Source organism: Salmo salar, chromosome ssa12 (genome assembly GCF_905237065.1).
Source record: "Salmo salar chromosome ssa12, Ssal_v3.1, whole genome shotgun sequence".
NCBI classification, from domain to species: Eukaryota; Metazoa; Chordata; class Actinopteri; order Salmoniformes; family Salmonidae; genus Salmo; species Salmo salar.
This window is the reverse complement of record NC_059453.1, coordinates 42410233-42426891: the sequence shown is the minus strand read 5'-3', so window position 1 is coordinate 42426891 and position 16659 is coordinate 42410233.

The following is a 16659-nucleotide window of genomic DNA, read 5'->3' as shown; positions in this document are numbered from 1 at the left end:
CACATTTTGTAACATGATAGACTTATTCTAAAATGTATTAAGTTGTTCTTTCCTAATCAATCTCCACACAATACCCCATAATGACAAAGCAAAAGCAGATTTTTATAATAAACTGATATAACATTTACATAAAAGTATTCAGACCCAGTACTTAGTTGAAGCACCTTTGGCAGCGATTACAAGCTTGGCACAAGATTGGAGTTTCTCCCATTCTTCTCTGCAGATCCTCTCAAGCTCTGTCAGGTTGGATGGGGAGTGTCGCTGCACAGCTATTTTCAGGTCTCTCCAGAGATGTTGGATCGGGTTCAAGTCCGGGCTCTGGCTGGGCCACTCAAGGACATTCAGAGACTTATCCCGAACCCACTGTTGCGTGGTCTTGGCTGTGTGTTTAGGTCATTGTCCTGTTGAAAGGTGAACTTCGCCCCAGTCTGAGGTCCTGAGCTTTCTGGAGCAGGTATTCATCAAGGATCTCTGTACTTTGCTCTGTTCATATTTCCTTCGATCCTGTAACGCCCTGGCCATAGAGAGGGGTTTTTGTTCTTTATTTTGGTTAGGTCAGGGTGTTACATTGGGTGGGCGTTCTATGTTCATTTTTCTATGTTTTTGTATTTCTTTGTTTTGGGCCGTGTGTGGCTCCCAATCAGGCACAGCTGTAGTTCGTTGTTGCTGATTGGGAGTCACACATAAGGAGCCTGTTTTTCCTTTGGGTTTTGTGGGGGATTGTTTCTGTTTAGTGTCTTGCACCTGACAGTACTGTTTGGCTGTCGGTTTTCTTGTTTTGTTGTATAGTGTTCTTACGTTTATTAAAACTCAAGATGAACACTAACTCCGCTGCACCTTGGTCTACTCTTTCCACAGACAGCCGTTACAGATCCTGACTAGTCTCCCAGTCCCTAATGCTGATAAACATCCCCACAGCATGATGCTGCCATCACCATGCTTCACCATCGGGATGGTATTGGCCAGGTGCCTGGTTTCTTCTAGACATGACGTTTGGCATTCAGGCCAATGAGTTCATCTTGGTTTCATCAGACCAGAGAATCTTGTTTCTCGTGGTCTGAGAGTCCTTTAGGTGCCTTTTGGCAAACACCAAGCAGGCTGTCATGTGCCTTTTACTGAGGAGTGGCTTCCGTCTGGCCACTCTACCATAAAGTCCTGATTGGTGGTGCTGCAGAGATGGTTGTCCTTCTGGAAGGTTCTCCCATCTCCACAGAGGAACTCTGGAGCTCTATCAGAGTGACCATTGCGTTATTGGTCACCTCCCTGACCAAGGCCCTTCTCCCCCGATTGCTCAGTTTGGCCGGACGGCCAGCTCTAGGTAGAGTCTTGGTGGTTCCTGTCACGTCCTGACCAGTAAAGGGGTTATTTGTTATTGTAGTTTGGTCAGGACGTGGCAGGGGGTGTTTGTTTTGTTTTTTTGGGTAATGTTCTATGTTAGTCTATTTCTATGTCTATGTCTGTGTCTAGTTATTCTATTTCTATGTTTAGTTTATTGGGTTGACCTTCAATTGGAGGCAGCTGTTCCTCGTTGCCTCTAATTGAAGGTCCTATTTAGTAGGGGTGTTTTCCATGGGTTTTTGTGGGTAGTTGTTCCAAGTGTAGCTGTTTGTCTCACAGGACTGTTTTCTCGTCGTTGTTTTTGTTTATTTATGAAGAAAACCAAAATAAACACTTAAAGAAGATGCGTATTCACATTCCTGCTGCGCATTGGTCCAATTCCTACGACGAACGTGACAGTTCCAAACTTCTTCCATTTAAAAATTGTGGTCTTGGGGACCTTCAATGCTGCAGAAAGTTTTTGGTACCCTTCCCCAGATCTGTGCCTTGACACAATCCTGTCTCGGAGCTCTACGGACAATTCCTTCGACCTCATGGCTTGGTTTTTGCTCTGATAGGCACTTACCTTAATAGAAAATGACTGAAATATCTTTACTTTTACCACCACCGGCCTAATGAAAGTTAAAAACATGACTAACAAAAAACGTTTATAATAAAGGTTTCTAATAGAATGACATTGAAAGTAAACAGGGGCTTGAAAGGCCTGGCAATAAAGTAGACATCTTTATAAATTGTCAAATTTAGTTGGAGAATAGGCTACTGGGAGACACGATTAAGAATGCTTTTACTGAGGAGTCAAACAACTCTGTAATAATAAACGTGAATGTACCATGTACATCCTGCCAAAATAACTCTTGGGTCTGTTCTTTCTGCAATGGCAATTTTTCGGGAAAGGTGTCTGTCTTGCCGTTCAACTGTCCATTGATGAGTGAATTTATCATAGAATTTAGCATTATGTTAATAGTATGCTGTCTTTCCCAAAAATCTGTGGCAGTGGCCACAATCTTTCATGGGCCAAGTCCTGGGTTTGAGAGGATCTGCCTTGCGCTTTGACATGATAGTGACACTAAATAAATTTTTTCGTCAATAAGTAATATGTGAGGTAGATGTCTTTCTCAGGCCATTTACCATTGAAAAATATATCACAGTTTCGGTCTACTTAAGGGATGGCTCTCCCATAGACACCAAAGCAATAGCAGCTGGGTCTGGTCTACTTGTAAATGAACCAGAAGAAAATAGCCAGAGGGATGTCTTGACTCCTCTCCCGTCTCTGCTGGAGTGACCATATACAGTCATTAGGAGAGACGCACATGTATCACAGAGTTTCTGTTTTGTAGTGATGTGCAGTTCGCATATGATTAATTATTTTGGAACGACTCTTAACTGACTCGAAAGTCAGGATTTATTTTTCCGAGTCACTCGGAAAAATTAAGAACTGATAATTGATCATATGATGCAAGAACGAATACTATTAATTAATTCTTGAATGTTACTCGATGGACACAGCTTTTAGTAGAACCAAAACATACACAGTCTGCCTCTCCATACACACGAATTCGAGAACGAATCGTTTGGGGGCTGCTGCAGTTCGCAAACGGTTTTGTGCTATTCTCCCTTGCGGCAGTCAAGCAGTGTCATTCCGCCAAGAGTCGTTCACCATCTAGTCCGGTTGCGGCCGCAACTAGATATAATTCCAAAAGGTATCAATAAACAATATTATTTGCCTAGCAATCACAAATGTGCATTGTTTGATGCACACTTTTATAAGTCTTAGTCACAAAGGACAGCTCCAATAACAAGCCCCCTAAGGTGAACGAGAGACTTCCTTCATTGTTCGCCAGTAGGGGATCCAGCATGCTCTGGGCATTACTGAATCGAATTAAATTACTTGAAAGATTAGTTATTTTGACTGAACAAGTTGAAAAGATCTGATTTCTATGCACACTTCGAGGCAAGCAACACTGAAGCATTCATGAGAGCACCAGCTGTTCCAGACGACTGTGTGATCATGCTCACCATAGCTGATGTAAGACCTTTAAACAGGTCAACATTCAAGAGACCTCAGAGCCAGACGGATTACCAGGATGTGTACTCCGAGCATGCGCTGATCAACTGGCAGGTGTCTTCACTGACATTTTCAAACTAATCACCATAGTCCCTGTGTCCAAGAACAACAAGGTAACCTGCCTAAATGACTACGACCCGTAGCACTCATGTCTGTAGCCATGAAGTGCTTTGAATGGCTGGACATGGCTCACATCAACACCATCATCCCAGAAACCCTAGACCCACTCCAATTTGCATACCGCCCCGACAGATCCACAGATGACACAATCTTTATTGCACTCCACACTGCCCTTTCCCACCTGGACAAAAGGAACACCTATGTGAGAATGCTATTCATTGACTACAGCTCAGCGTTCAACACCATAGTACCCTCAAAGCTCATCACTAAGCTAAGGACCCTGGGACTAAACACCTCGCTCTGCAACTGGATCCTGGACTTCCTGATGAGCCGCCCCCATGTGGTAAGAGTAGGCATCAACACATCTGTTACTCTGATCCTCAACACGGGGGCCCCTCAAGGGTGCGTGCTTAGTCCCCTCATGTACTCCCTTTTCACCCATGACTGCGTAGCCAAGCACGACTCCAACACCATCATTAAGTTTGCCGACGACACAACAGTGGTAGACCTGATCAGCTACAATGATGAGACAGCCTATAGGGAGGAGGTCAGAGATCTGGCAGTGTGGTGCCAGGACAACAACCTCTCCCTAAAGGAGATGATCGTGAACTACAGGAAAAGGAGGGCCGGGCACACCCCCATTCTCATCGACGGGCTGTAGTGGAGCAGGTCGAGAGTTAAGTTCCTTGGTGTCCACATCACTAACAAACGATCATGGTCCAAACACACCAAGACAGTCATGAAGAGGGCACGACTATGCCTATTCCCCCTCAGGAGAATGAAAAGATTTGGCATGGGTTCTCAGATCCTCAAAAAGTTCTATAGCTGCACCATCAAGAGCATCCTGACTGGTTACATCACCGTCTGGTATGGCAACTGCTCGGCCTCCGACAGCAAGACGCTACAGAGGGTAGTCCGTAGGGCCCAGTACATCACCGGGGCCAAGCTTCCTGCCATCCAGCAACTCTATACCAGGCAGTGTCAGAGGAAGGTCCTAAAAATTGCCAGAGACTCCAATCATAGACTGTTCTCTCTACTACCGCACAGCAAGCGGTACCGGAGCACCAAGTCTAGGTCCAAGAGACTTCTTAACAGCTTCTAACCCAAGCCATAAGACTGCTGAAAAGTTAACATGACTAACCTGTACTACTGCACATTGACTTGGTAACCTCTGTATATAGCCTCATTATTGTTATTTTATTGTTGCTCTTTTATTTTTAACTTTAGTTTATTTAGTAAATGTTTCTTAACTCTTGTATTTTCTTAACTGCATTGTTGGTTAAGGGCTTGTAAGTAAGCATTTCACGGTAAAGTTGTATTCGGCAAATGTGACAAATAAAATGAGATTTGATTTGAGTCAGTTTAAAAAGAAAAATATGGGTCAGGAAGTGTAGTTTCATTAAACACCGGTGTCGTCAAGACTGATGGTTCGTACCATTGTGGTTACCTTTATAGGTCCATCTAGTTGTTGATAACTGAAGCATTTTAGCTAAGGCTCACGCTATCCCTTTTCCAAATGTTGACCTCAGTGGTGACAGTCCTTCTCATGGGGATAGTAAAGAAGAACTCCCTAAGGAATGCTGGAGCACAAATCCTATGTTTGCAACTCCCTTCTTTGTCACCCCCTTTTCCCAAAACCGCTTCCTAGTTCTGCTGCGATGCCTGCATTTTGTCAACAATGCTACTGCTATCCTAAATGACCCGTTATACAAAATAATACATGTTCTACCAGCCTGACATCAGCATATGGTCGGGTCTTTGTGCCATACAAGGACCTATGCATTGATGAGTCCCTGATGTTATGGAAAGGTAGGCTGATGTTCCGTCAATATATGCCCTCCAAAAAGCACAGGTTTGGGGTCAAGTTCTATGTCATGTGCGATGTGAAGACAGGATTTGTCCAGGACATTATACACCATGCTGGCTCCTCATCTCAGCAAGGGACATACTTTGTATGTGGACAATTGTTGCAGCAGTCCCTCACTCTTCCAGCATCTGCTCTCCAACAGCACAGGGGCCTGTGGCACAGTCCGGTCGAACAGGAAGGGGATGCCGGCATTCGGATGCAGGAAGATGCAGAGAGGGGAGGTGGAGTTCAAGGAGAACGGTCAACAGCTGGCAGTAAATTGGCATGACAAACGAGACGTCCATGTCCTCTCCACTGTCCATACAGCAACCATGTCGGCCACAGGGAAGGTGGACCACCTGACAGGAGAGAGAAAAATCAAACCAGACTGTGTGCTTGACTATAACCTCAACATGGAGGCAGTGGATAAGGTGGACATGATAAACAGCTTTGTGGAATGCACTCGGAAAACGACCAAGTGTTATAAGAAGATATTTTTCAATCTGATCAACACTGCTGCCCTCAATGGCCACATAGTTCACCGTCAACTAACAGATGATTACTGAACAAGGTATTTTTTGTAATTGGACATACAGTTCACATATAGAAATTATTATGAAGTAAAAAGGCACTTTCTTTGATAGAAACGCAGCCTGGATTTGAAACAGGGTGTCTGTAGTGACGCCTGAGACACTGTGACTTAGACAGCTACGCAACTTGGGAGTCAATAGACCAGGGTAGCTTCAAAATACAACACAAGCTAATACTTCTCTGACGCAAATAGCATTGCTGTCACGACTTCCGCCGAAGTCGATGCCTCTCCTTGTTCGGGTGGCGTCCGGCGTCGCCGGTCTTCTAGCCATCATCGATCTACTTTTCATTTTCCATTTGTTTTGTCTTCCCACACACCTGGTTTCAATTCCATCATTACATGTTGTGTATTTAACCCTCTGTTCCCCCCATGTCCTTGTCCGGAATTGTTTATTGTAAGTGCTTGTGCTCGTAGGCTGGTGTGTGACGGGTTTTGTTACCCATTGATTGTTCTATTTTTACGGTGGTTTTTATTAACTTCTTTGGGATAGGGGGCAGTATTTTCACGGCCGGATAAAAAAACGTACCCGATTTAATCAGGTTACTACTCCTTCCCAGAAACTAGAATAGTAGATTTGGATAGAAAACACTAAAGTTTCTAAAACTGTATGAATGGTGTCTGTGAGTATAACAGAACTCATATGGCAGGCAAAAACCTGAGAAGATTCCATGCAGGAAGTGCCCTGTCTGACAATTTGTTGTCCTTCTGTTGCATCTCTATCGAAATTACAGAATCTGAGCTGTTACATGACACTTTCTAAGGCTTCCATTGGCACTCTAAAGCTGCCAGAAAGTGGAATGGGGTGTCTGCTGTCTCTGGGCAAAGTATAGGAGCAGAGTTTGTAAGTGGTCAGCCTGGGAACAGTGAGACTGGAGATGCGTGGTCACAAGAACTCGCCATTTTTTCTTTCTCTCTTTGAATGAATACAAGGTTGCCCGGTTGGAATATTAGCGCTATTTTACGAGAAAAATAGCATAAAAATTGATTTTAAACAGCGTTTGACATGCTTCTAAGTACGGTAATGGAATATTTTGAAATTGTTTGTCACGAAATGCGCTCGCGCGTTACCCTTCGGATAGTGACCTGAACGCACGAACAAAATGGAGGTATTTGGATATAACTATGGATTATTTGGAACCAAAACAACATTTGTTGTTGAAGTAGAAGTCCTGGGAGTGCATTCTGACAAAGAACAGCAAAGGTAATCCAATTTTTCTAATAGTAATTCTGAGTTTAGGCTGGCCCGACGTTGGCGGGTCTGAATAGCTAGCCTTGATGGCCGAGCTATGTACTCAGAATATTGCAAAATGTGCTTTCGCCGAAAACTATTTTAAAATTGGACATAGCGATTGCATAAAGGAGTTCTGTATCTATAATTCTTAAAATAATTGTTATGGGGTGTAAAATAGTTGATTGTTTGAGAAAATTGAATTGTGGTATTTTAGTTGGTTTTGTATTTCGCGCCGTGCGATGCCATTGGCTGTTGGCTAGGGGTTCCTCAACAGGTTAAACTGCTCCGTTGGAACACAGGTTTTGCTCTCCTGCACCCGACTTCTCTGCCGCCAGTACGCACACTTTACAGAATTCAGGATCAACTAAATGGAGTCAGCAGGAGCAGGTACCCCGGGTATAGGGGTGGAGGAGCGCGTCTGGGAGCACGCAGCAATGCTCCACCATCTTGGCACCGCCATGGACCGCGTTGTCCAGACAATGGACCGCTGGGAGAGACAGGGAGTTCTACCAGCGCCTCCACCAGAACAACCGGGGTCTCCATTATGCGCCCCTCCTTTTCCTGGTCCCAGTGGGATTCGTCTCTCCCTTCCCCAGGAATACGATGGGACGGCTGTGAACTGCCAGGGGTTCCTGTTGCAGCTAAACCTATACCTGACAACCGTCCACCCGGCTTCTTCGGGCTGTGAGACGGTGTCCGCCCTCGTCTCGTGCCTGGAGTGGGCCAACGCCATGTGGAGAGACGGAGATGCGGCGCTGGACCAGTTTGAGGAGTTCACCCACCGCTTCTGGGCAGTCTTCGACCACTCGCCATCTGAGGCAGGGGACGAGGAGCGCCCAGGAGTTCGCCCTGGAGTTTCGGACCCTGGCTGCCGGCGCGGGATGGAACGACAGGGCCCTGGTCGACCATTATCAATTCAGTCTGCGCGAGGATGTCCGTCGGGAGTTGGCCTGCAGAGACACCACCCTCACATTCGACCAGCTGGTGGACCTGTCCATCCGGCTGGATAACCTGCTGGCTACCCGCGGACGTTCAGATCGGGGTCTGTTGGTTCCATCCTCCCACACCCCCTCTCCAATACCCATGGAGCTGGGAGGGGCAGTGCACAGGGAGACCGGAGGGGGCCGCAGAGGTCACACTGCCGGTCGGTGCCGGGTTGGTTCCTCTAGATATCGAGACAGGGCGCTCTGGCGTCACCCCAGGTGAGCCGGCACCATTCTCACCCAGAGCCATGTTTTTGTATGTCACTTTTCCTGAGTTTTCCCCGCATTCCCAGCATAAGGCGATTCAGGTGCGGCTGGGAATTTTATAGATAGATCGTTCGCTCATAGTTTAGGGATCCCCATTGTTCCCGTGGCTGTGCCCTTCCCCGTTCACGGCTTAGATAGTCGACCATTAGGGTCAGGGTTGATTAGGGAGGCCACCACTCCTCTGGGCATGGTGACGTAAGGGGGTCACAAGGAGAGAATTAGTATCTTCCTTATTGACTCTCCTATGTTTCCCGTGGTGCTAGGGCTACCCTGGTTAGCTTGTCATGACCCCACTGTTTCTTGGCAACAGAGGGCTCTCACGGGGTGGTCGCGAGAGTGCTCGGGGAGGTGTTTAGGTGTTCTACGGTGGAAAGTCCAGACCAGGTCTCCACCATGCGCATTCCCCCTGAATATGCCGATTTGGCTCTCACCTTCTCCAAAGGCGACTCAATTACCACCCCTGCACTTCCCAGGAGTCACGTGTATCCCCTCTCACAGGCATAGACGGAGGCTATGGAAACATATGTCTCCGAATCCCTGCGTCAGGGGTACATTCGGTCCTCCACTTCACCCGCCTCAGAGTTTCTTTTTTTGTGAAGAAGGAGGGAAGTCTGCGCCCGTGTATTGACTATCGAGGTCTGAACCAGATCACTGTGAGCTATAGTTACCCACTACCGCTCATAGCCATAGCGATTGAGTCAATGCACGGGGAGCGCTTCTTCACCAAACTAGATCTCAGGAGCGCTTACAAACTGTTGCATATCCGGGAGGGAGACGAGTGGAAGACGGCTTTCAGTACCACCTCAGGGCACTATGAGTACCTCGTCATGCCGTACGGGTTGATTAATGCGCCATCAGTCTTCCAAGCCTTTGTAAACGAGATTTTCAGGGACCTGCACAGGCAGGGTGTAGTGGTGTATATTGATGACATTCTGATATACTCCGCTACACACGCCAAGCATGTGTCCCTGGTGCGCAGGGTGCTTGGTCGCCTGTTGGAGCATGACCTGTACCTCAAGGCTGAAAAATGCCTGTTCTTCCAGCAGTCCGTCTCCTTCCTAGGGTACCGCATTTCCACCTCAGGGGTGGAGATGGAGTGACCGCATTTCAGCCGTGCGTAATTGGCCGATTCCCACCACGGTAAAGGAGGTGCAGTGGTTCTTAGGGTTTGCCAACTACTACCGGAGGTTTATCCGGGGTTTTGGTCAAGTAGCAGCTCCCATTACCTCACTGCTGAAGGGGGGCCCGGTACGTTTGCAGTGGTCGGCTGAGGCGGACAGGGCTTTTGGTCACTCCGGAACTCCAATTTGAGCAGCAGCAGCTGAAAAATGACCTCCTACAAATATTGAAATTTACATGGTTTTTAGAGTGAAGTACATCGGAAAAAAGCAAAAGAAAACTGCAAGACTGAATAGGAGAAAAAACAAGCAACAAACAAAGAAGATAGGCTTTTGAAAAATAACTATTTTTCATAAAATTGTAGTTATCTTAGCTAGCTGAATTGTTTACCAGTTGCTAAGCAGTTGCTAGGGACTCTTTTGGAAGAAGCTAGCTAGCTAACGAAGAACAACAAAGAATATCTAGTTAACAGAAGAAAAGAAAGAGAAAATCAGGACAGAAGAAAAAGGATATCAAAGTGAAACAGTTCTCTAAAGAGACAATAATACAAGAAACAACACTTCTGTAGCTTGTCAACTATGTGTCTGTCTATCCCTGTTCTCTCCTCTCTGCACAGGCCATACAAACGCTTCACACCGCGTGGCTGCTGCCACTCTAACCTGGTGGTCCCAGCGCGCACGACCCAGGTGGAGTTCCAGGTCTCCGGCAGCCTCTGGAACTGCCGGTCTGCAGCCAACAAGGCTGAGTTCATCTCAGCCTATGCTACCCTCCAGTCCCTAGACTTCCTGGCGCTGACGGAAACATGGATTACCACAGGTAACACTGCTACTCCTACTGCTCTCTCTTCGTCTGCCCACGTGTTCTCGCATACCCCTAGAGCATCGAGCCAGCGGGGTGGTGGCACTGGAATCCTCATCTCTCCCAAGTGGACATACTCTCTTTCTCCCCTGACCCATCTGTCTATCTCCTCATTTGAATTCCATTCTGTCACAGTTACCAGCACTTTCAAGCTTAACATCCTTATCATTTATCGCCCTCCAGGTTCCCTTGGAGAGTTCATCAATGAGCTTGACGCCTTGATAAGTTCCTTTCCTGAGGATGGCTCACCTCTCACAGTTCTGGGTGACTTTAACCTCCCCACGTCTACCTTTGACTCATTCCTCTCTGCCTCCTTCTTTCCACTCCTCTCCTCTTTTGACCTCACCCTCTCACCTTCCCCCCCCTACTCACAAGGCAGGCAATACGCTTGACCTCATCTTTACTAGATGCTGTTCTTCCACTAATCTCATTGCAACTCCCCTCCAAATCTCCGACCACTACCTTGTATCCTTTTCCCTCTTGCTCTCATCCAACACTTCTCACTCTGCCACTACTCGGATGGTATTGCGCCGTTCCAACCTTCGCTCCCTCTCTCCCGCTACTCTCTCCTCTTCCATCCTATCATCTCTTCCCTCTGCTCAAACCTTCTCCAATCTATCTTCTGATTCTGACTCCTCAACCCTCCTCTCCTCCCTTTCTGCATCCTTTGATTTTCTCTGTCCCCTATCCTCCAGGCCGGCTCGGTCCTCCCCTCCTGCTCCGTGGCTCGACGACTCACTTCGAGCTCACAGAACAGGGCTCCGGGCAGCCGAGCGGAAATGGAGGAAAACTCGCCTCCCTGCGGACCTGGCATCCTTTCACTCCCTCCTCTCTACATTCTCCTCTTCTGTCTCTGCTGCTAAAGCCACTTTCTACCACTCTAAATTCCAAGCATCTACCTCTAACCCTAGGAAGCTCTTTGCTACCTTCTCCTCCCTCCTGAATCCTCCTCCCCCTCCCCCCCTCCTCCCTCTCTGCGGATGACTTCGTCAACCATTTTGAAAAGAAGGTTGACGATATCCGATCCTCGTTTGCTAAGTCAAACGACACCGCTGGTCCTGCTCACACTGCCCTACCCTGTGCTTTGACCTCTTTCTCCCCTCTCTCTCCAGATGAAATCTCGCGTCTTGTGACGGCCCGGCCGCCCAACAACCTGCCCACTTGACCCTATCCCCTCCTCTCTTCTCCAGACCATTTCCGGAGACCTTCTCCCCTTCCTCACCTCGCTCATCAACTCATCCTTGACCGCTGGCTACGTCCCTTCCGTCTTCAAGAGAGCGAGAGTTGCACCCCTTCTGAAAAAACCTACACTCGATCCCTCCGATGTCAACAACTACAGACCAGTATCCCTTCTTTCTTTTCTCTCCGAAACTCTTGAACGTGCCGTCCTTGGCCAGCTCTCCTGCTATCTCTCTCAGAATGACCTTCTTGATCCTAATCAGTCAGGTTTCAAGACTGGGCATTCAACTGAGACTGCTCTTCTCTGTGTCACGGAGGCTCTCCGCACAGCTGAAGCTAACTCTCTCTCCTCTGCTCTCATCCTTCTAGACCTATCTGCTGCCTTTGATACTGTGAACCATCAGATCCTCCTCTCCACCCTCTCCGAGTTGGGCATCTCCGGCGCGGCCCACGCTTGGATTGCGTCCTACCTGACAGGTCGCTCCTACCAGGTGGCGTGGCGAGAATCTGTCTCCGCACCATGCACTCTCACCACTGGTGTCCCCCAGGGCTCTGTTCTAGGCCCTCTCCTATTCTCGCTATACACCAAGTCACTTGGCTCTGTCATATCCTCACATGTTCTCTCCTATCATTGCTATGCAGACGACACACAATTAATCTTCTCCTTTCCCCCTTCTGATAACCAGGCGGCGAATCGCATCTCTGCATGTCTGTCAGACATATCAGTGTGGATGACGGATCACCACCTCAAGCTGAACCTCGGCAAGACGGAGCTGCTCTTCCTCCCGGGGAAGGACTGCCCGTTCCATGATCTCGCCATCACGGTTGACAACTTCCTTGTGTCCTCCTCCCAGAGTGCTAAGAACCTTGGTGTGATCCTGGACAACACCCTGTCGTTCTCCACTAACATCAAGGCGGTGACCCGATCCTGTAGGTTCATGCTCTACAACATTCGCAGAGTACGACCCTGCCTCACACAGGAAGCGGCGCAGGTCCTAATCCAGGCACTTGTCATCTCCCATCTGGATTACTGCAACTCGCTGTTGGCTGGGCTCCCTGCCTGTGCCATTAAACCCCTACAACTCATCCAGAACGCCGCAGCCCGTCTGGTGTTCAACCTTCCCAAGTTCTCTCACGTCACCCCGCTCCTCCGCTCTCTCCACTGGCTTCCAGTTGAAGCTCGCATCCGCTACAAGACCATGGTGATTGCCTACGGAGCTGTGAAGGGAACGGCACCTCCATACCTTCAGGCTCTGATCAGGCCCTACACCCAAACAAGGGCACTGCGCTCATCCACCTCTGGCCTGCTGGCCCCCCTACCTCTGAGGAAGCACAGTTCCCGCTCAGCCCAGTCAAAACTGTTCGCTGCTCTGGCACCCCAATGGTGGAACACGCTCCCTCACGACGCCAGGACAGCGGAGTCAATCACCACCTTCCGGAGACACCTGAAACCCCACCTCTTTAAGGAATACCTAGGATAGGATAAAGTAATCCTTCTAAGCCCCCCCCCTTAAAAGATTTAGATGCACTATTGTAAAGTGGTTGTTCCACTGGATATCATAAGGTGAATGCACCAATTTGTAAGTCGCTCTGGATAAGAGCGTCTGCTAAATGACTTAAATGTAAATGTCACCTGAGGGCTCTGTTTACCTCGGCTCCCGTGCTGGCCCATCCGGATCCCTCTTTGGTGTTCATAGTGGAGGTGGACGCGTCCGAAGCTGGGATAGGAGCTGTGCTCTCTCAGCGCTCAGGTACGCCACCGAAGCTCCGCCCCTGTGCCTTCTTCTCGAAGAAGCTCATCCTGGCGGAGCGAAACTATGACGTGGGGGACCGGGAGCTGTTGGCTGTCGTCAAGGCCTTGAAGGGTGGAGACATTGGCTTGAGGGGGCTAAACACCCTTTTCTCATCTGGACTGACCACCGCAACCTGGAGTACATCCGGGCAGCGAGGAGACTGAACCCTCAACCGGCGGGCCATGTTTTTCACCCGTTTTGTGTTCACCCTTTCCTACAGACCAGGCTCCCAGAATGTGAAGGCAGACGCATTGTCCCGGCTGTATAACACAGAGGAGCGGTCCATGGATCCCACTCCCATACTCCCCGCCTCCTGCCTGGTGGCGCCGGTAGTGTGGGAGCTGGACGTGGACTTTGAGCAGGGGTTACGTGCAGAGCCTTCTCCCGATTTCCTCAACATCAATGCCATAGTAAAACGCTGTTTTTGGATATAAATATGAACTTGATAGAACTAAAAATGCATGCATTGTCTAACATAATGTCCTAGGAGTGTCATCTGATGGAGATTGTAAAAGGTTAGTGCATCATTTTAGCTGGTTTTATGGTTTTGGTGACCCTGTCTTTGACTTGACAAAACATTACACACAACTCTTGTAAATGTACTGTCCTAACATACTCTAAATTTATGCTTTCGCCGTAAAACCTTTTTGAAATCGTAAAACGTGGTTAGATTAAGGAGATGTTTATCTTTCAAATGGTGTAAAATAGTTGTATTTTTGAAAAATGTGAATTTTGACATTTATTTGGATTCAAATTTGCCGCTCTTGAAATGCACCTGCTGTTGATGGAGTGCACCACGGGTGGCACGCTAGCGTCCCACCTAGCCCCAAGAGGTTAACCTGTCTGGGCTTGTGGGCAGTATTTTCACGGCCGGATGAAAAACGTACCCAATTTAAACAGGTTACTACTCTGACCCAGAAACTAGAATATGCATATTATTAGTAGATTTGGATAGAAAACACTCTGAAGTTTCTAAAACTGTTTGAATGGTGTCTGTGAGTATAACAGAACTCATATGGCAGGCAAAAACCTGAGAAAAAATCCAAGACTGGGCCTATTTTTCAAGACTGGGCATATTCAATATACAGTGACTTAGGGTTCAATTTGCACTTCCTAAGGCTTCCACTAAATGTCAACAGTCTTTAGAACGTGTTTCAGGCTTTTGCAGTCAACAGAGAGCGAACAAGACCTCCTGGACTCTGATGACCGAGAGAATGACAGGCCACATTTACGCACGTTCATGTGAGGAGGTAGCTGTGTTCCAAAACGTTTTTCAAGACACTGGAATCGTCCGGTTGGAATATTATTGAAGTTCTAAGTTAAAAAGGCCCTAAAGATTGATGTTTTACAACGTTTGACATGTTTCAACGAGCGTAAATATAACTTTTTGTCATGAAATTTTCGGCGCGCTTCCTACATTTGGAGTAGCTTACTGAATGCGCAAACAACAAGGAGTTATTTGGACATAAATTATGGACTTTATCGAACAAAACAACATTTATTGTGCACATGGGATTCCGGGAAGTGCCTTCTGATGAAGATCATCAAAGGTAAATTTATATTTCTAATGCTATTTATGATTTTAGATGACTCCAAAATGGCGGGTATCTGTATTGCCTGGTGTATTTTTCTGAGCGCAGTACTCAGATTATTGCAAAGTGTGCTTTCCCCGTGAAGCTTTTTTTAAATCTGTCACTGCGGTTGCATAAAGGAGATGTTCATCTATAATTCTTTGAATAACAATTTAATATTTTCTCAATGTTTATTATGAGTATTTTTGTAAATTGTTGTGCTGATTCACCGCCAGTATTGGAGGCAAAATATTTTATGAACGTCACGCGCCAATATAAAATGCTGTTTTTGGATATAAATATCAACTTTATCGAACAAAACATACATGTATTGTGTAACATAATGTCCTAGGAGTGTCATCTGATGAAGATCGTCAAAGATTAGTGCTTCATTTCGCTGTGTTTTGGGTTTTATTGACACGTGTCCTTGCTTGGAAAATGGCTGTGTGATTATTTTTGTCCATGTACTCTCCTAACATAATCTAATGTTTTGCTTTCGCTTTAAAGCCTTTTTGAAATCGGACAATGTGGTTACATCAAGGAGACGTGTATCTTTAAAATGGTGTAAAATAGTCGTATGTTTGAGAAAGTTGAATTACGACATTTTGTTGTTTTTCAATTTGCCGCCCTGATATTTCACTGGCTGTGTCCCGCAGGTGGGACGCTACCGTCCCACCTAGCCCATAGAAGATAAACACCATTGGACCACGCAGCCGTCATACCGCTCAGGAAGGAGACGCGTTCTGTCTCCTGGAGATTAACGTTATTTGGTGCAAAAAGTGCAAATCAATCACAGAACAACAGCAAAGGACCTTGTGAAGATGCTGGAGGAAACCAGTACAAAAGTATCTTTATCCACAGTAAAACAAGTCTTATATCGACATAACCTGAAAGGCCTCTCAGCAAGGAAGAAGCCACTGCTCCAAAACGCCATAAAAAAAAGCCAGACTACGGTTTGCAACTGCACATGGGGACAAAGACTGTACTTTTTGGAGGAATGTCCTCTGGTCTGATGAAACAAAAATGGAACTGTTTGGCCATAATGGCCATCATTATGTTTGGAGGAAAAAGGGGGACGCTTGCAAGCCGAAGAACACCATCCTAACCGTGAAGCACGGGGGTGGCAGCATCATGTTGTGGGGGTGCTTTGCTGCAGGCGGGACTGGTACACTTCACAAAATAGATGGCATCATAAGAAGGACATTTCTGTGGATATATTGAAGCAACATCTGAATACATCAGTCAGGAAGTTAAAGCTTGGTCGCACAATGGTTCTTCCAAATGGACAATGACCCCAAGCATACTTCCAAAGTTGTGGCAAAATGGCTTAAGGACAACAAAGGCAAGGTATTGGAGTGGCCATAACAAAGCCCTGACCTCAACCCTGTAGAAAACTTGTCAGCAGATCTGAAAAAGTGTGTGCGAGCCAGGAGGCCTACAAACCTGACTCAGCTACACCAGCTCTGTCAGGAGGAATGGGCCAAAATTCACCCAACTTATTGTGGGAAGCTTGTGGAAGGCTACCCGAAACGTTTGACCCAAGTTAAACAATTTAAAGGCAATGCTACCAAATACTAATTGAGTGTATGTAAACTTCTGACCCACTGGCAATGAAAGGAATAAATCATTCTCTCTACTATAATTCTGACATTTCACATTCTTAAAATAAAGTGGTGATCCTAACTGACCTAAGACAG